Below are 20,418 nucleotides of genomic sequence, written 5' to 3'. Positions count from 1 at the left end.
TAATGCAGGATCTCCTGGCGCAAGAGAAAATGCCCAGTCCTGAGGGTCGCCACGTAAAAAAGAAATAACGCTCCTAACTTGTTGAACTGGGTCACCAGAGGAGCGAGGTTTCAAAGCCAGAAATAGTTTACAATTATTTTTGAAACTCAGACATTTAGTTCTATCTCCAAAAAACAAATCAGGAATAGGAATTCTTGGTTCTAACATAGAATTCTGAACCACAAAGTCTTGAATATTTTGTACTCTTGCCGTGAGCTGATCCACACATGAAGACAGACCTTTAATGTCCATCGCTACACCTGTGTCCTGAACCACCCAAATGTCTAGGGGAAAAAAAAGGCAAAACACAGTGCAGAGAAAAAATAATGGTCTCAGAACTTCTTTTTTCCCTCTATTGAGAATCATTAGTACTTTGGGCCTCCAGTACTGTTATGATCAGGTAATTCAGTACCACAATGGACATAGAAGTCAGAGCACATACAGTGACCTGACAGTAACCCAAAAACATAGAACGAGCTCTGAGACGTGGGAACTCTGCTGACCGCAATCCCTAATCCTCTCCAACCACACTAGAAGCAGCCGTGGATTGCGCCTAACGCTCCCTATGCAACTCGGCACAGCCTGAGAAACTAGCTAGCCTGAAGATAGAAAATAAGCCTACCTTGCCTCAGAGAAATACCCCAAAGGAAAAGGCAGCCCCCACATATAATGACTGTGAGATAAGATGAAAAGACAAACGTAGAGATGAAATAGATTCAGCAAAGTGAGGCCCGACTTTCTGAACAGAGCGAGGATAGGAAAGGTAACTTTGCGGTCAACACAAAACCCTACAAATAACCATGCAAAGGGGGCAGAAAGACCCTCCGTACCGACTAACGACACGAAGGTACACCCTCTGCGTCCCAGAGCTACCAGCAAGCAAGAAAAAACCAAACAAGCAAGCTGGACAGAAAAAAAACAGCAAACAAAAATAACAAAAGCGGAACTTAGCTATGCAGAGCAGCAGGCCACAGGAACGATCCAGGAGGAAGAAAGTCCAAAACTAGAACATTGACTGGAGGCCAGGATCAAAGCACTAGGTGGAGTTAAATAGAGCAGCACCTAACGACTTCACCACATCACCTGAGGAAGGAAACTCAGAAGCCGCAGTACCACTCTCCTCCACCAACGGAAGCTCATAGAGAGAATCAGCCGAAGTACCAATTGTGACCACAGGAGGGAGCTCTGCCACAGAATTCACAACAGTACCCCCCCCCTTGAGGAGGGGTCACCGAACCCTCACCAGAGCCCCCAGGACGACCAGGATGAGCCACATGAAAGGCACGAACAAGATCGGGAGCATGGACATCAGAGGCAAAGACCCAGGAATTATCTTCCTGAGCATAACCCTTCCACTTAACCAGATACTGAAGTTTCCGTCTTGAAACACGAGAATCCAAAATCTTCTCCACAATATACTCCAACTCCCCCTCCACCAAAACCGGGGCAGGAGGATCAACAGATGGAACCATAGGTGCCACGTATCTCCGCAACAATGACCTATGGAATACGTTATGGATGGAGAAAGAGTCTGGAAGGGTCAAACGAAAAGACACAGGATTAAGAACCTCAGAAATCCTATACGGACCAATGAAATGAGGTTTAAACTTAGGAGAGGAAACCTTCATGGGAATATGACGAGAAGACAACCAAACCAAATCCCCAACACGAAGTCGGGGACCCACACAGCGTCTGCGATTAGCGAAACGTTGAGCCTTCTCCTGGGACAAGGTCAAATTGTCCACTACATGAGTCCAAATCTGCTGCAACCTGTCCACCACAGTATCCACACCAGGACAGTCCGAAGACTCAACCTGCCCTGAAGAGAAACGAGGATGGAACCCAGAGTTGCAGAAAAACGGCGAAACCAAGGTAGCCGAGCTGGCCCGATTATTAAGAGCGAACTCAGCCAAAGGCAAAAAGGACACCCAGTCATCCTGATCAGCAGAAACAAAGCATCTCAGATATGTTTCCAAGGTCTGATTGGTTCGTTCGGTCTGGCCATTAGTCTGAGGATGGAAAGCCGAGGAAAAAGACAAGTCAATGCCCATCCTTGCACAAAAGGCTCGCCAAAACCTCGAAATAAACTGGGAACCTCTGTCAGAAACGATATTCTCTGGAATGCCATGTAAACGAACCACATGCTGGAAGAACAATGGCACCAAATCAGAGGAGGAAGGTAATTTAGACAAGGGTACCAAATGGACCATCTTAGAGAAGCGATCACAAACCACCCAAATGACTGACATTTTTTGAGAGACGGGAAGATCAGAAATAAAATCCATAGAGATATGTGTCCAAGGCCTCTTCGGGACCGGCAAGGGCAAAAGCAACCCACTGGCACGAGAACAGCAGGGCTTAGCCCGAGCACAAATCTCACAGGACTGCACAAAAGAACGCACATCCCGCGACAGAGATGGCCACCAAAAGGATCTAGCCACTAACTCTCTGGTACCAAAGATTCCAGGATGACCAGCCAACACCGAACAATGAACCTCAGAGATAACTTTATTCATCCACCTATCAGGGACAAACAGTTTCTCCGCTGGGCAACGATCAGGTTTATCAGCCTGAAATTTTTGCAGCACCCGCCGCAAATCAGGGGAGATGGCAGACACAATTACTCCCTCTTTGAGAATACCCGCCGGCTCAGATAAACCCGGAGAGTCGGGCACAAAACTCCTAGACAGGGCATCCGCCTTCACATTTTTAGAGCCCGGAAGGTACGAAACCACAAAGTCAAAATGGGCAAAAAACAGCGACCAACGAGCCTGTCTAGGATTCAAGCGCTTGGCAGACTCGAGATAAGTCAAGTTCTTATGATCAGTCAAGACCACCACGCGATGCTTAGCTCCTTCAAGCCAATGACGCCACTCCTCGAATGCCCACTTCATGGCCAGCAACTCTCGATTGCCAACATCATAATTTCGCTCAGCAGGCGAAAACTTCCTGGAAAAGAAGGCGCATGGTTTCATCACCGAGCAACCAGAACTTCTCTGCGACAAAACAGCCCCTGCTCCAATCTCAGAAGCATCAACTTCAACCTGGAATGGAAGCGAAACATCTGGTTGACACAAGACAGGGGCAGAAGTAAAACGACGCTTCAACTCTTGAAAAGCTTTCACAGCAGCAGAAGACCAATTGACCACATCAGCACCCTTCTTGGTCAAATCGGTCAATGGTTTAGCAATACCAGAAAAATTGCAGATGAAGCGACGATAAAAATTAGCAAAGCCCAGGAACTTTTGCAGACTTTTCAGAGATGTCGGCTGAGTCCAATCATGGATGGCTTGGACCTTAACAGGGTCCATCTCGATAGTAGAAGGGGAAAAAATGAACCCCAAAAATGAAACCTTCTGAACACCAAAGAGACACTTTGATCCCTTCACAAACAAAGAATTAGCACGCAGGACCTGAAACACCGTTCTGACCTGCTTCACATGCGACTCCCAATCATTCGAGAAGACCAAAATATCATCCAAGTATACAATCAGGAATTTATCCAGGTACTCTCGGAAGATGTCATGCATAAAGGACTGAAACACTGATGGAGCATTGGCAAGTCCGAATGGCATTACTAGGTACTCAAAATGGCCCTCGGGCGTATTAAATGCAGTTTTCCATTCATCGCCTCGCTTAATACGCACTAGATTATACGCACCACGAAGATCTATCTTCGTGAACCAACTAGCCCCCTTAATCCGAGCAAACAAATCAGATAACAGCGGCAAGGGGTACTGAAATTTAACCGTGATCTTATTTAAAAGGCGGTAATCTATGCAAGGTCTCAGCGAACCATCCTTCTTGGCCACAAAAAAGAAACCCGCTCCTAATGGCGACGATGACGGGCGAATATGCCCCTTCTCCAAGGACTCCTTCACGTAACTCCGCATAGCGGCGTGCTCAGGCACAGACAAATTAAACAGTCGACCTTTTGGGAATTTACTACCAGGAATCAAATCGATAGCACAATCACAATCCCTATGCGGAGGTAGGGTATCGGACTTGGGCTCATCAAAAACATCCCGGTAATCAGACAAGAACTCTGGGACCTCAGAAGGGGTGGATGACGAAATAGACAGAAATGGGACATCACCATGTACCCCCTGACAACCCCAGCTGGACACAGACATGGATTTCCAATCTAATACTGGATTATGGACTTGTAGCCATGGCAACCCCAACACGACCACATCATGCAGATTATGCAACACCAGAAAGCAAATAACCTCCTGATGTGCAGGAGCCATGCACATGGTCAGCTGGGTCCAGTACTGAGGCTTATTCTTGGCCAAAGGCGTAGCATCAATTCCTCTCAATGGAATAGGATACTGCAAGGGCTCCAAGAAAAACCCACAACGCCTAGCATACTCCAAGTCCATTAAATTCAGGGCAGCGCCTGAATCCACAAATGCCATGACAGAATAAGATGACAAAGAGCAGACCAAGGTTACGGACAAAATAAATTTTGACTGTACCGTACCAATGGTGGCAGACCTAGCGAACCGCTTAGTGCTCTTAGGACAATCAGAGATAGCATGAGTGGAATCACCACAGTAGAAACACAGCCCATTCTGACGTCTGTGTTCTTGCCTTTCAGCTCTGGTCAAGGTCCTATCGCACTGCATAGGCTCAGGTTTATGCTCAGATAATACCACCAAATGGTGCACAGATTTACGCTCACGCAAGCGTCGACCGATCTGAATGGCCAAAGACATAGACTCATTCAGACCAGCAGGCATAGGAAATCCCACCATGACATCCTTAAGGGCTTCAGAGAGACCCTTTCTGAAAATAGCTGCGAGCGCACCTTCATTCCATTGAGTACGGACCACTTTCTAAATTTCTGACAATATACTTCTATCTCATCCTCACCCTGACACAGAGCCAGCTAATTTTTCTCTGCCTGATCCACTGAATTAGGTTCATCGTACAGCAATCCGAGCGCCAGGAAAAACGCATCAATATTACTTAATGCAGGATCTCCTGGCGCAAGAGAAAATGCCCAGTCCTGAGGGTCGCCACGTAAAAAAGAAATAACGCTCCTAACTTGTTGAACTGGGTCACCAGAGGAGCGAGGTTTCAAAGCCAGAAATAGTTTACAATTATTTTTGAAACTCAGACATTTAGTTCTATCTCCAAAAAACAAATCAGGAATAGGAATTCTTGGTTCTAACATAGAATTCTGAACCACAAAGTCTTGAATATTTTGTACTCTTGCCGTGAGCTGATCCACACATGAAGACAGACCTTTAATGTCCATCGCTACACCTGTGTCCTGAACCACCCAAATGTCTAGGGGAAAAAAAAGGCAAAACACAGTGCAGAGAAAAAAAAATGGTCTCAGAACTTCTTTTTTCCCTCTATTGAGAATCATTAGTACTTTGGGCCTCCAGTACTGTTATGATCAGGTAATTCAGTACCACAATGGACATAGAAGTCAGAGCACATACAGTGACCTGACAGTAACCCAAAAACATAGAACGAGCTCTGAGACGTGGGAACTCTGCTGACCGCAATCCCTAATCCTCTCCAACCACACTAGAAGCAGCCGTGGATTGCGCCTAACGCTCCCTATGCAACTCGGCACAGCCTGAGAAACTAGCTAGCCTGAAGATAGAAAATAAGCCTACCTTGCCTCAGAGAAATACCCCAAAGGAAAAGGCAGCCCCCACATATAATGACTGTGAGATAAGATGAAAAGACAAACGTAGAGATGAAATAGATTCAGCAAAGTGAGGCCCGACTTTCTGAACAGAGCGAGGATAGGAAAGGTAACTTTGCGGTCAACACAAAACCCTACAAATAACCATGCAAAGGGGGCAGAAAGACCCTCCGTACCGACTAACGACACGAAGGTACACCCTCTGCGTCCCAGAGCTACCAGCAAGCAAGAAAAAACCAAACAAGCAAGCTGGACAGAAAAAAAACAGCAAACAAAAATAACAAAAGCGGAACTTAGCTATGCAGAGCAGCAGGCCACAGGAACGATCCAGGAGGAAGAAAGTCCAAAACTAGAACATTGACTGGAGGCCAGGATCAAAGCACTAGGTGGAGTTAAATAGAGCAGCACCTAACGACTTCACCACATCACCTGAGGAAGGAAACTCAGAAGCCGCAGTACCACTCTCCTCCACCAACGGAAGCTCATAGAGAGAATCAGCCGAAGTACCAATTGTGACCACAGGAGAGAGCTCTGCCACAGAATTCACAACAGTACCCCCCCCCTTGAGGAGGGGTCACCGAACCCTCACCAGAGCCCCCAGGACGACCAGGATGAGCCACATGAAAGGCACGAACAAGATCGGGAGCATGGACATCAGAGGCAAAGACCCAGGAATTATCTTCCTGAGCATAACCCTTCCACTTAACCAGATACTGAAGTTTCCGTCTTGAAACACGAGAATCCAAAATCTTCTCCACAATATACTCCAACTCCCCCTCCACCAAAACCGGGGCAGGAGGATCAACAGATGGAACCATAGGTGCCACGTATCTCCGCAACAATGACCTATGGAATACGTTATGGATGGAGAAAGAGTCTGGAAGGGTCAAACGAAAAGACACAGGATTAAGAACCTCAGAAATCCTATACGGACCAATGAAATGAGGTTTAAACTTAGGAGAGGAAACCTTCATAGGAATATGACGAGAAGACAACCAAACCAAATCCCCAACACGAAGTCGGGGACCCACACAGCGTCTGCGATTAGCGAAACGTTGAGCCTTCTCCTGGGACAAGGTCAAATTGTCCACTACATGAGTCCAAATCTGCTGCAACCTGTCCACCACAGTATCCACACCAGGACAGTCCGAAGACTCAACCTGCCCTGAAGAGAAACGAGGATGGAACCCAGAGTTGCAGAAAAACGGCGAAACCAAGGTAGCCGAGCTGGCCCGATTATTAAGAGCGAACTCAGCCAAAGGCAAAAAGGACACCCAGTCATCCTGATCAGCAGAAACAAAGCATCTCAGATATGTTTCCAAGGTCTGATTGGTTCGTTCGGTCTGGCCATTAGTCTGAGGATGGAAAGCCGAGGAAAAAGACAAGTCAATGCCCATCCTTGCACAAAAGGCTCGCCAAAACCTCGAAATAAACTGGGAACCTCTGTCAGAAACGATATTCTCTGGAATGCCATGTAAACGAACCACATGCTGGAAGAACAATGGCACCAAATCAGAGGAGGAAGGTAATTTAGACAAGGGTACCAAATGGACCATCTTAGAGAAGCGATCACAAACCACCCAAATGACTGACATTTTTTGAGAGACGGGAAGATCAGAAATAAAATCCATAGAGATATGTGTCCAAGGCCTCTTCGGGACCGGCAAGGGCAAAAGCAACCCACTGGCACGAGAACAGCAGGGCTTAGCCCAAGCACAAATCTCACAGGACTGCACAAAAGAACGCACATCCCGCGACAGAGATGGCCACCAAAAGGATCTAGCCACTAACTCTCTGGTACCAAAGATTCCAGGATGACCAGCCAACACCGAACAATGAACCTCAGAGATAACTTTATTCATCCACCTATCAGGGACAAACAGTTTCTCCGCTGGGCAACGATCAGGTTTATCAGCCTGAAATTTTTGCAGCACCCGCCGCAAATCAGGGGAGATGGCAGACACAATTACTCCCTCTTTGAGAATACCCGCCGTCTCAGATAAACCCGGAGAGTCGGGCACAAAACTCCTAGACAGGGCATCCGCCTTCACATTTTTAGAGCCCGGAAGGTACGAAACCACAAAGTCAAAATGGGCAAAAAACAGCGACCAACGAGCCTGTCTAGGATTCAAGCGCTTGGCAGACTCGAGATAAGTCAAGTTCTTATGATCAGTCAAGACCACCACGCGATGCTTAGCTCCTTCAAGCCAATGACGCCACTCCTCGAATGCCCACTTCATGGCCAGCAACTCTCGATTGCCAACATCATAATTTCGCTCAGCAGGCGAAAACTTCCTGGAAAAGAAGGCGCATGGTTTCATCACCGAGCAACCAGAACTTCTCTGCGACAAAACAGCCCCTGCTCCAATCTCAGAAGCATCAACTTCGACCTGGAATGGAAGCGAAACATCTGGTTGACACAAGACAGGGGCAGAAGTAAAACGACGCTTCAACTCTTGAAAAGCTTTCACAGCAGCAGAAGACCAATTGACCACATCAGCACCCTTCTTGGTCAAATCGGTCAATGGTTTAGCAATACCAGAAAAATTGCAGATGAAGCGACGATAAAAATTAGCAAAGCCCAGGAACTTTTGCAGACTTTTCAGAGATGTCGGCTGAGTCCAATCATGGATGGCTTGGACCTTAACAGGGTCCATCTCGATAGTAGAAGGGGAAAAAATGAACCCCAAAAATGAAACCTTCTGAACACCAAAGAGACACTTTGATCCCTTCACAAACAAAGAATTAGCACGCAGGACCTGAAACACCGTTCTGACCTGCTTCACATGCGACTCCCAATCATTCGAGAAGACCAAAATATCATCCAAGTATACAATCAGGAATTTATCCAGGTACTCTCGGAAGATGTCATGCATAAAGGACTGAAACACTGATGGAGCATTGGCAAGTCCGAATGGCATTACTAGGTACTCAAAATGGCCCTCGGGCGTATTAAATGCAGTTTTCCATTCATCGCCTCGCTTAATACGCACTAGATTATACGCACCACGAAGATCTATCTTCGTGAACCAACTAGCCCCCTTAATCCGAGCAAACAAATCAGATAACAGCGGCAAGGGGTACTGAAATTTAACCGTGATCTTATTTAAAAGGCGGTAATCTATGCAAGGTCTCAGCGAACCATCCTTCTTGGCCACAAAAAAGAAACCCGCTCCTAATGGCGACGATGACGGGCGAATATGCCCCTTCTCCAAGGACTCCTTCACGTAACTCCGCATAGCGGCGTGCTCAGGCACAGACAAATTAAACAGTCGACCTTTTGGGAATTTACTACCAGGAATCAAATCGATAGCACAATCACAATCCCTATGCGGAGGTAGGGTATCGGACTTGGGCTCATCAAAAACATCCCGGTAATCAGACAAGAACTCTGGGACCTCAGAAGGGGTGGATGACGAAATAGACAGAAATGGGACATCACCATGTACCCCCTGACAACCCCAGCTGGACACAGACATGGATTTCCAATCTAATACTGGATTATGGACTTGTAGCCATGGCAACCCCAACACGACCACATCATGCAGATTATGCAACACCAGAAAGCAAATAACCTCCTGATGTGCAGGAGCCATGCACATGGTCAGCTGGGTCCAGTACTGAGGCTTATTCTTGGCCAAAGGCGTAGCATCAATTCCTCTCAATGGAATAGGATACTGCAAGGGCTCCAAGAAAAACCCACAACGCCTAGCATACTCCAAGTCCATTAAATTCAGGGCAGCGCCTGAATCCACAAATGCCATGACAGAATAAGATGACAAAGAGCAGACCAAGGTTACGGACAAAATAAATTTTGACTGTACCGTACCAATGGTGGCAGACCTAGCGAACCGCTTAGTGCTCTTAGGACAATCAGAGATAGCATGAGTGGAATCACCACAGTAGAAACACAGCCCATTCTGACGTCTGTGTTCTTGCCTTTCAGCTCTGGTCAAGGTCCTATCGCACTGCATAGGCTCAGGTTTATGCTCAGATAATACCACCAAATGGTGCACAGATTTACGCTCACGCAAGCGTCGACCGATCTGAATGGCCAAAGACATAGACTCATTCAGACCAGCAGGCATAGGAAATCCCACCATGACATCCTTAAGGGCTTCAGAGAGACCCTTTCTGAAAATAGCTGCGAGCGCACCTTCATTCCATTGAGTACGGACCACTTTCTAAATTTCTGACAATATACTTCTATCTCATCCTCACCCTGACACAGAGCCAGCTAATTTTTCTCTGCCTGATCCACTGAATTAGGTTCATCGTACAGCAATCCGAGCGCCAGGAAAAACGCATCAATATTACTTAATGCAGGATCTCCTGGCGCAAGAGAAAATGCCCAGTCCTGAGGGTCGCCACGTAAAAAAGAAATAACGCTCCTAACTTGTTGAACTGGGTCACCAGAGGAGCGAGGTTTCAAAGCCAGAAATAGTTTACAATTATTTTTGAAACTCAGACATTTAGTTCTATCTCCAAAAAACAAATCAGGAATAGGAATTCTTGGTTCTAACATAGAATTCTGAACCACAAAGTCTTGAATATTTTGTACTCTTGCCGTGAGCTGATCCACACATGAAGACAGACCTTTAATGTCCATCGCTACACCTGTGTCCTGAACCACCCAAATGTCTAGGGGAAAAAAAAGGCAAAACACAGTGCAGAGAAAAAAAAATGGTCTCAGAACTTCTTTTTTCCCTCTATTGAGAATCATTAGTACTTTGGGCCTCCAGTACTGTTATGATCAGGTAATTCAGTACCACAATGGACATAGAAGTCAGAGCACATACAGTGACCTGACAGTAACCCAAAAACATAGAACGAGCTCTGAGACGTGGGAACTCTGCTGACCGCAATCCCTAATCCTCTCCAACCACACTAGAAGCAGCCGTGGATTGCGCCTAACGCTCCCTATGCAACTCGGCACAGCCTGAGAAACTAGCTAGCCTGAAGATAGAAAATAAGCCTACCTTGCCTCAGAGAAATACCCCAAAGGAAAAGGCAGCCCCCACATATAATGACTGTGAGATAAGATGAAAAGACAAACGTAGAGATGAAATAGATTCAGCAAAGTGAGGCCCGACTTTCTGAACAGAGCGAGGATAGGAAAGGTAACTTTGCGGTCAACACAAAACCCTACAAATAACCATGCAAAGGGGGCAGAAAGACCCTCCGTACCGACTAACGACACGAAGGTACACCCTCTGCATCCCAGAGCTACCAGCAAGCAAGAAAAAACCAAACAAGCAAGCTGGACAGAAAAAAAACAGCAAACAAAAATAACAAAAGCGGAACTTAGCTATGCAGAGCAGCAGGCCACAGGAACGATCCAGGAGGAAGAAAGTCCAAAACTAGAACATTGACTGGAGGCCAGGATCAAAGCACTAGGTGGAGTTAAATAGAGCAGCACCTAACGACTTCACCACATCACCTGAGGAAGGAAACTCAGAAGCCGCAGTACCACTCTCCTCCACCAACGGAAGCTCATAGAGAGAATCAGCCGAAGTACCAATTGTGACCACAGGAGGGAGCTCTGCCACAGAATTCACAACAGTACCCCCCCCCTTGAGGAGGGGTCACCGAACCCTCACCAGAGCCCCCAGGACGACCAGGATGAGCCACATGAAAGGCACGAACAAGATCGGGAGCATGGACATCAGAGGCAAAGACCCAGGAATTATCTTCCTGAGCATAACCCTTCCACTTAACCAGATACTGAAGTTTCCGTCTTGAAACACGAGAATCCAAAATCTTCTCCACAATATACTCCAACTCCCCCTCCACCAAAACCGGGGCAGGAGGATCAACAGATGGAACCATAGGTGCCACGTATCTCCGCAACAATGACCTATGGAATACGTTATGGATGGAGAAAGAGTCTGGAAGGGTCAAACGAAAAGACACAGGATTAAGAACCTCAGAAATCCTATACGGACCAATGAAATGAGGTTTAAACTTAGGAGAGGAAACCTTCATAGGAATATGACGAGAAGACAACCAAACCAAATCCCCAACACGAAGTCGGGGACCCACACAGCGTCTGCGATTAGCGAAACGTTGAGCCTTCTCCTGGGACAAGGTCAAATTGTCCACTACATGAGTCCAAATCTGCTGCAACCTGTCCACCACAGTATCCACACCAGGACAGTCCGAAGACTCAACCTGCCCTGAAGAGAAACGAGGATGGAACCCAGAGTTGCAGAAAAACGGCGAAACCAAGGTAGCCGAGCTGGCCCGATTATTAAGAGCGAACTCAGCCAAAGGCAAAAAGGACACCCAGTCATCCTGATCAGCAGAAACAAAGCATCTCAGATATGTTTCCAAGGTCTGATTGGTTCGTTCGGTCTGGCCATTAGTCTGAGGATGGAAAGCCGAGGAAAAAGACAAGTCAATGCCCATCCTTGCACAAAAGGCTCGCCAAAACCTCGAAATAAACTGGGAACCTCTGTCAGAAACGATATTCTCTGGAATGCCATGTAAACGAACCACATGCTGGAAGAACAATGGCACCAAATCAGAGGAGGAAGGTAATTTAGACAAGGGTACCAAATGGACCATCTTAGAGAAGCGATCACAAACCACCCAAATGACTGACATTTTTTGAGAGACGGGAAGATCAGAAATAAAATCCATAGAGATATGTGTCCAAGGCCTCTTCGGGACCGGCAAGGGCAAAAGCAACCCACTGGCACGAGAACAGCAGGGCTTAGCCCGAGCACAAATCTCACAGGACTGCACAAAAGAACGCACATCCCGCGACAGAGATGGCCACCAAAAGGATCTAGCCACTAACTCTCTGGTACCAAAGATTCCAGGATGACCAGCCAACACCGAACAATGAACCTCAGAGATAACTTTATTCATCCACCTATCAGGGACAAACAGTTTCTCCGCTGGGCAACGATCAGGTTTATCAGCCTGAAATTTTTGCAGCACCCGCCGCAAATCAGGGGAGATGGCAGACACAATTACTCCCTCTTTGAGAATACCCGCCGTCTCAGATAAACCCGGAGAGTCGGGCACAAAACTCCTAGACAGGGCATCCGCCTTCACATTTTTAGAGCCCGGAAGGTACGAAACCACAAAGTCAAAATGGGCAAAAAACAGCGACCAACGAGCCTGTCTAGGATTCAAGCGCTTGGCAGACTCGAGATAAGTCAAGTTCTTATGATCAGTCAAGACCACCACGCGATGCTTAGCTCCTTCAAGCCAATGAAGCCACTCCTCGAATGCCCACTTCATGGCCAGCAACTCTCGATTGCCAACATCATAATTTCGCTCAGCAGGCGAAAACTTCCTGGAAAAGAAGGCGCATGGTTTCATCACCGAGCAACCAGAACTTCTCTGCGACAAAACAGCCCCTGCTCCAATCTCAGAAGCATCAACTTCGACCTGGAATGGAAGCGAAAAATCTGGTTGACACAAGACAGGGGCAGAAGTAAAACGACGCTTCAACTCTTGAAAAGCTTTCACAGCAGCAGAAGACCAATTGACCACATCAGCACCCTTCTTGGTCAAATCGGTCAATGGTTTAGCAATACCAGAAAAATTGCAGATGAAGCGACGATAAAAATTAGCAAAGCCCAGGAACTTTTGCAGACTTTTCAGAGATGTCGGCTGAGTCCAATCATGGATGGCTTGGACCTTAACAGGGTCCATCTCGATAGTAGAAGGGGAAAAAATGAACCCCAAAAATGAAACCTTCTGAACACCAAAGAGACACTTTGATCCCTTCACAAACAAAGAATTAGCACGCAGGACCTGAAACACCGTTCTGACCTGCTTCACATGCGACTCCCAATCATTCGAGAAGACCAAAATATCATCCAAGTATACAATCAGGAATTTATCCAGGTACTCTCGGAAGATGTCATGCATAAAGGACTGAAACACTGATGGAGCATTGGCAAGTCCGAATGGCATTACTAGGTACTCAAAATGGCCCTCGGGCGTATTAAATGCAGTTTTCCATTCATCGCCTCGCTTAATACGCACTAGATTATACGCACCACGAAGATCTATCTTCGTGAACCAACTAGCCCCCTTAATCCGAGCAAACAAATCAGATAACAGCGGCAAGGGGTACTGAAATTTAACCGTGATCTTATTTAAAAGGCGGTAATCTATGCAAGGTCTCAGCGAACCATCCTTCTTGGCCACAAAAAAGAAACCCGCTCCTAATGGCGACGATGACGGGCGAATATGCCCCTTCTCCAAGGACTCCTTCACGTAACTCCGCATAGCGGCGTGCTCAGGCACAGACAAATTAAACAGTCGACCTTTTGGGAATTTACTACCAGGAATCAAATCGATAGCACAATCACAATCCCTATGCGGAGGTAGGGTATCGGACTTGGGCTCATCAAAAACATCCCGGTAATCAGACAAGAACTCTGGGACCTCAGAAGGGGTGGATGACGAAATAGACAGAAATGGGACATCACCATGTACCCCCTGACAACCCCAGCTGGACACAGACATGGATTTCCAATCTAATACTGGATTATGGACTTGTAGCCATGGCAACCCCAACACGACCACATCATGCAGATTATGCAACACCAGAAAGCAAATAACCTCCTGATGTGCAGGAGCCATGCACATGGTCAGCTGGGTCCAGTACTGAGGCTTATTCTTGGCCAAAGGCGTAGCATCAATTCCTCTCAATGGAATAGGATACTGCAAGGGCTCCAAGAAAAACCCACAACGCCTAGCATACTCCAAGTCCATTAAATTCAGGGCAGCGCCTGAATCCACAAATGCCATGACAGAATAAGATGACAAAGAGCAGACCAAGGTTACGGACAAAATAAATTTTGACTGTACCGTACCAATGGTGGCAGACCTAGCGAACCGCTTAGTGCTCTTAGGACAATCAGAGATAGCATGAGTGGAATCACCACAGTAGAAACACAGCCCATTCTGACGTCTGTGTTCTTGCCTTTCAGCTCTGGTCAAGGTCCTATCGCACTGCATAGGCTCAGGTTTATGCTCAGATAATACCACCAAATGGTGCACAGATTTACGCTCACGCAAGCGTCGACCGATCTGAATGGCCAAAGACATAGACTCATTCAGACCAGCAGGCATAGGAAATCCCACCATGACATCCTTAACCCCTTCAAGACCCAGCCTATTTTGACCTTAAAGACCTTGCCGTTTTTTGCAATTCTGACCAGTGTCCCTTTATGAGGTAATAACTCAGGAACGCTTCAACGGATCCTAGCGGTTCTGAGATTGTTTTTTCGTGACATATTGGGCTTCATGTTAGTGGTAAATTTAGGTCAATAAATTCTGCATTTATTTGTGATAAACACGGAAATTTGGCGAAAATTTTGAAAATTTCGCAATTTTCACATTTTGAATTTTTATTCTGTTAAACCAGAGAGATATGTGACACAAAATAGTTAATAAATAACATTTCCCACATGTTTACTTTACATCAGCACAATTTTGGAAACAAAATTTTTTTTTGTTAGGAAGTTATAAGGGTTAAAATTCGACCAGCGATTTGTCATTTTTACAACGAAATTTACAAAACCATTTTTTTTAGGGACCACCTCACATTTGAAGTCAGTTTGAGGGGTCTATATGGCTGAAAATACCCAAAAGTGACACCATTCTAAAAACTGCACCCCTCAAGGTACTCAAAACCACATTCAAGAAGTTTATTAACCCTTCAGGTGCTTCACAGCAGCAGAAGCAACATGGAAGGAAAAAATGAACATTTAACTTTTTAGTCACAAAAATTATCTTTTAGCAACAATTTTTTTTATTTTCCCAATGGTAAAAGGAGAAACTGAACCACGAACGTTGTTGTCCAATTTGTCCTGAGTACGCTGATACCTCATATGTGGGGGTAAACCACTGTTTTGGCGCACGGCAGGGCTTGGAAGGGAAGGAGCGCCATTTGACTTTTTGAATCAAAAATTGGCTCCACTCTTTAGCGGACACCATGTCACGTTTGGAGAGCCCCCGTGTGCCTAAAAATTGGAGCTCCCCCACAAGTGACCCCATTTTGGAAACTAGACGCCCCAAGGAACTTATCTAGATGCATAGTGAGCACTTTGAACCCCCAGGTGCTTCACAAATTGATCCGTAAAAATTAAAAAGTACTTTTTTTTCACAAAAAAATTCTTTTAGCCTCAATTTTTTCATTTTCACATGGGCAACAGGATAAAATGGATCCTAAAATGTGTTGGGCAATTTCTCCTGAGTACACCAATACCTCACATGTGGAGGTAAACCACTGTTTGGGCACATGGTAAGGCTCGGAAGGGAAGGAGCGCCATTTGACTTTTTGAATGAAAAATTATTTCCATCGTTAGCGGACACCATGTCGCCTTTGGATAGCTCCTGTGTGCCTAAACATTGGCGCTCCCCCACAAGTGACCCCATTTTGGAAACTAGACCCCCCAAGGAACTAATTTAGATGCCTAGTGAGCACTTTAAACCCTCAGGTGCTTCACAAATTGATCTGTAAAAATGAAAAAGTAATTTTTTTTCACAAAAAAATTCTTTTCGCCTCAATTTTCTCATTTTCACATGGGCAGTAGGATAAAATGGATCATAAAATTTGTTGGGCAATTTCTCCCGAGTACGCCGATACCTCATATGTGGGGGTAAACCACTGTTTGGGCACTCGGCAGGGCTCGGAAGAGAAGGCGTGCCATTTGACTTTTTGAATGGAAAATTAGCTCCAATTGTTAGCGGACACCATGTCGCGTTTGGAGAGCCCCTGTGTGCCTAAACATTGGAGCTCCCCCACAAGTGACCCCATTTTGGAAACTAGACCCCCCAAGGAACTTATCTAGATGCATATTGAGCACTTTAAACCCCCAGGTGCTTCACAGAAGTTTATAACGCAGAGCCATGAAAATAAAAAATAATTTTTCTTTCCTCAAAAATGATTTTTTAGCCTGGAATTTCCTATTTTGCCAAGGATAATAGGAGAAATTGGACCCCAAATATTGTTGTCCAGTTTGTCCTGAGTACGCTGATACCCCATATGTGGGGGTAAACCACTGTTTGGGCGCACGGCAGGGCTCGGAAGGGATGGCACGCCATTTGGCTTTTTAAATGGAAAATTAGCTCCAATCATTAGCGGACACCATGTCACGTTTGGAGAGCCCCTGTGTGCCTAAACATTGGAGATCCCCCAGAAATGACACCATTTTAGAAACTAGACCCCCAAAGGAACTAATCTAGATGTGTGGTGAGGACTTTGAACCCCCAAGTGCTTCACAGAAGTTTATAACGCAGAGCCATGAAAATAAAAAAAAAAATTATTTTCTCAAAAATGATCTTTTAGCCTGCAATTTTTTATTTTCCCAAGGGTAACAGGAGAAATTTGACCCCAAAAGTTGTTGTCCAGTTTCTCCTGAGTACGCTGATACCCCATATGTGGGGGTAAACCACTGTTTGGGCACATGCCGGGGCTCGGAAGTGAAGTAGTGACGTTTTGAAATGCAGACTTTGATGGAATGCTCTGTGGGCGTCACGTTGCGTTTGCAGAGCCCCTGATGTGGCTTAACAGTAGAAACCCTCCACAAGTGACCCCATTTTGGAAACTAGACCCCCAAAGGAACTTATCTAGATGTGTGGTGAGCACTTTGAACCCCCAAGTGCTTCATAGAAGTTTATAATGCAGAGCCGTGAAAATAATAAATACGTTTTCTTTCCTCAAATATAATTATTTAGCCCAGAATTTTTTAATTTTCCCAAGGGTAACAGGAGAAATTTGACCCCAATATTTGTTGTCCAGTTTCTCCTGAGTACGGTGATACCCCATATGTGGGGGTAAACTACTGTTTGGGCACATGCCGGGGCTTGGAATTGAAGTAGTGACGTTTTGAAATGCAGACTTTGATGGAATGCTCTGCGGGCGTCACGTTGCGTTTGCAGAGCCCCTGATGTGCCTAAACAGTAGAAACCCCCCACAAGTGACCCCATTTTGGAAACTAGACCCTGAAAGGAACTTATCTAGATGTGTGGTGAGCACTTTGAACCCCCAAGTGCTTCATAGAAGTTTATAATGCAGAGCCGTGAAAATAATAAATACGTTTTCTTTCCTCAAAAATAATTATTTAGCCCAGAATTTTTTATTTTCCCAAGGGTTACAGGAAAAATTGGACCCCAAAAGTTGTTGTCCAGTTTCTCCTGAGTACGCTGATACCCCATATGTGGGGGTAAACCACTGTTTGGGCACACGTCGGGGCTCAGAAGGGAAGTAGTGACTTTTGAAATGCAGACTTTGATGGAATGGTCTGCGGGTGTCACGTTGCGTTTGCAGAGCCCCTGGTGTGCCTAAACAGTAGAAACCCCCCACAAGTGACCCCATTTTAGAAACTAGACCCCCCAAGGAACTTATCTAGATATGTGGTGAGCACTTTGAACCTCCAAGTGCTTCACAGACGTTTACAACGCAGAGCCGTGAAAATAAAAAATCATTTTTCTTTCCTCAAAAATTATGTTTTAGCAAGCATTTTTTTAGATTCACAAGGGTAACAGGAGAAATTGGACCCCAGTAATTGTTGCGCAGTTTGTCCTGAGTATGCTGATACCCCATATGTGGGGGTAAACCACTGTTTGGGCACACGTCAGGGCTCGGAAGTGAGGGAGCACCATTTGACTTTTTGAATACGAGATTGGCTGGAATCAATGGTGGCGCCATGTTGCGTTTGGAGACCCCTGATGTGCCTAAACAGTGGTAACCCCTCAATTCTACCTCCAACACTAACCCCAACACACCCCTAACCCTAATCCCAACTGTAGCCATAACCCTAATCACAGCCCTAACCGCAACACACCCCTAACCACAACCCTAACCCCAACACACCCCTAACCATAACCACAACCCTAATTCCAACCCTAACCCTAAGGCTATGTGCCCACGTTGCGGATTCGTGTGAGATATTTCCGCACCATTTTTGAAAAATCTGCAGGTAAAAGGCACTGTGTTTTACCTGCGGATTTTCCGCGGATTTCCAGTGTTTTTTGTGCGGATTTCACCTGCGGATTCCTATTGAGGAACAGGTGTAAAACGCTGCGGAATCCGCACAAAGAATTGACATGCTGCGGAAAATACAACGCAGCGTTCCCGCGCGGTATTTTCCGCACCATGGGCACAGCGGATTTGGTTTTTCATATGTTTACATGGTACTGTAAACCTGATGGAACACTGCTGCGAATCCGCAGCCAAATCCGCACCGTGTGCACATAGCCTAATTCTAAAGGTATGTGCACACGCTGCGGAAAACGCTGCGGATCCGCAGCAGTTTCCCATGAGTGTACAGTTCAATGTAAACCTATGGGAAACAAAAATCGCTGTACACATGCTGCGGAAAAACTGCACGGAAACGCAGCGGTTTACATTCCGCAGCATGTCACTTCTTTGTGCGGATTCCGCAGCGGTTTTACAACTGCTCCAATAGAAAATCGCAATTGTAAAACCGCAGTGAAATGCGCAGAAAAAAACGCGGTAAATCCGCCATAAATCCGCAGCGGTTTAGCACTGCGGATTTATCAAATCCGCAGCGGAAAAATCCGCAGAGGACCAGAATACGTGTGCACATTCCTAACCCTAACCCTAGCCCTAACCCTAACCCTAACCCTACCCCTAACCCTACCCCTAGCCCTACCCCTAACCCTACCCCTACCCCTAACCCTACCCCTACCCCTAACCCTACCCCTAACCCTAACCCTACCCCTAACCCTACCCCTAACCCTAACCCTATTCTAACAGTGGAAAAAAAAAAATTTCTTTATTTTTTTATTGTCCCTACCTATGGGGGTGACAAAGGGGGGGGGGTCATTTATTATTTTTTTTATTTTGATCACTGAGATAGATTATATCTCAGTGATCAAAATGCACTTTGGAACGAATCTGCCGGCCGGCAGATTCGGCGGGCGCACTGCGCATGCGCCCGCCATTTTGGAAGATGGCGGCGCCCGGGAGAAGACGGACGGGACCACGGCTGGATCGGTAAGTATGATAGGGTGGGGGGGGACCACGGGGGGGGGGGATCGGAGCACGGGGGGGGGAATCGGAGCGCGGGAGGGGTGGAACGGAGCGCGGGGGGCGTGGAACGGAGCACGGGGGGGCTGGAATGGAGCACGGGGGGGTGGAACGGAGCACGGGGGGGGGTGGATCGGAGTGCAGGGGGGGTGATTGGAGCACGGGGGGGTGATTGGAGCACGGGGGTAGCGGGCACGAGCACGGGGGGGGAGCGGAGCACAGGACGGAGGGGAGCCGGAGCAGTGTACCGGCCAGATCGGGGGGGTGGGGGGGCGATCGGAGGGGTGGGGTGGGGGCACACTAGTATTTCCAGCCATGGCCGATGATATTTCAGCATCGGCCATGGCTGGATTGTAATATTTCACCCGTTATAATGGGTGAAATATTACAAATCGCTCTGATTGGCAGTTTCACTTTCAACAGCCAATCAGAGCGATCGTAGCCACGAGGGGGTGAAGCCACCCCCCCTGGGCTAAACTACCACTCCCCCTGTCCCTGCAGATCGGGTGAAATGGGAGTTAACCCTTTCACCCGATCTGCAGGGACGCGATCTTTCCATGACGCCGCATAGGCGTCATGGGTCGGAATGGCACCGACTTTCATGACGCCTACGTGGCGTCATGGGTCGGGAAGGGGTTAAGGGCTTCAGAGAGACCCTTTCTGAAAATAGCTGCGAGCGCACCTTCAT

The sequence above is a fragment of the Ranitomeya imitator genome, chromosome 5, assembly GCF_032444005.1.
Source record: "Ranitomeya imitator isolate aRanImi1 chromosome 5, aRanImi1.pri, whole genome shotgun sequence".
Classification (NCBI taxonomy): domain Eukaryota; kingdom Metazoa; phylum Chordata; class Amphibia; order Anura; family Dendrobatidae; genus Ranitomeya; species Ranitomeya imitator.
Note: the sequence above shows the minus strand (reverse complement) of the source record.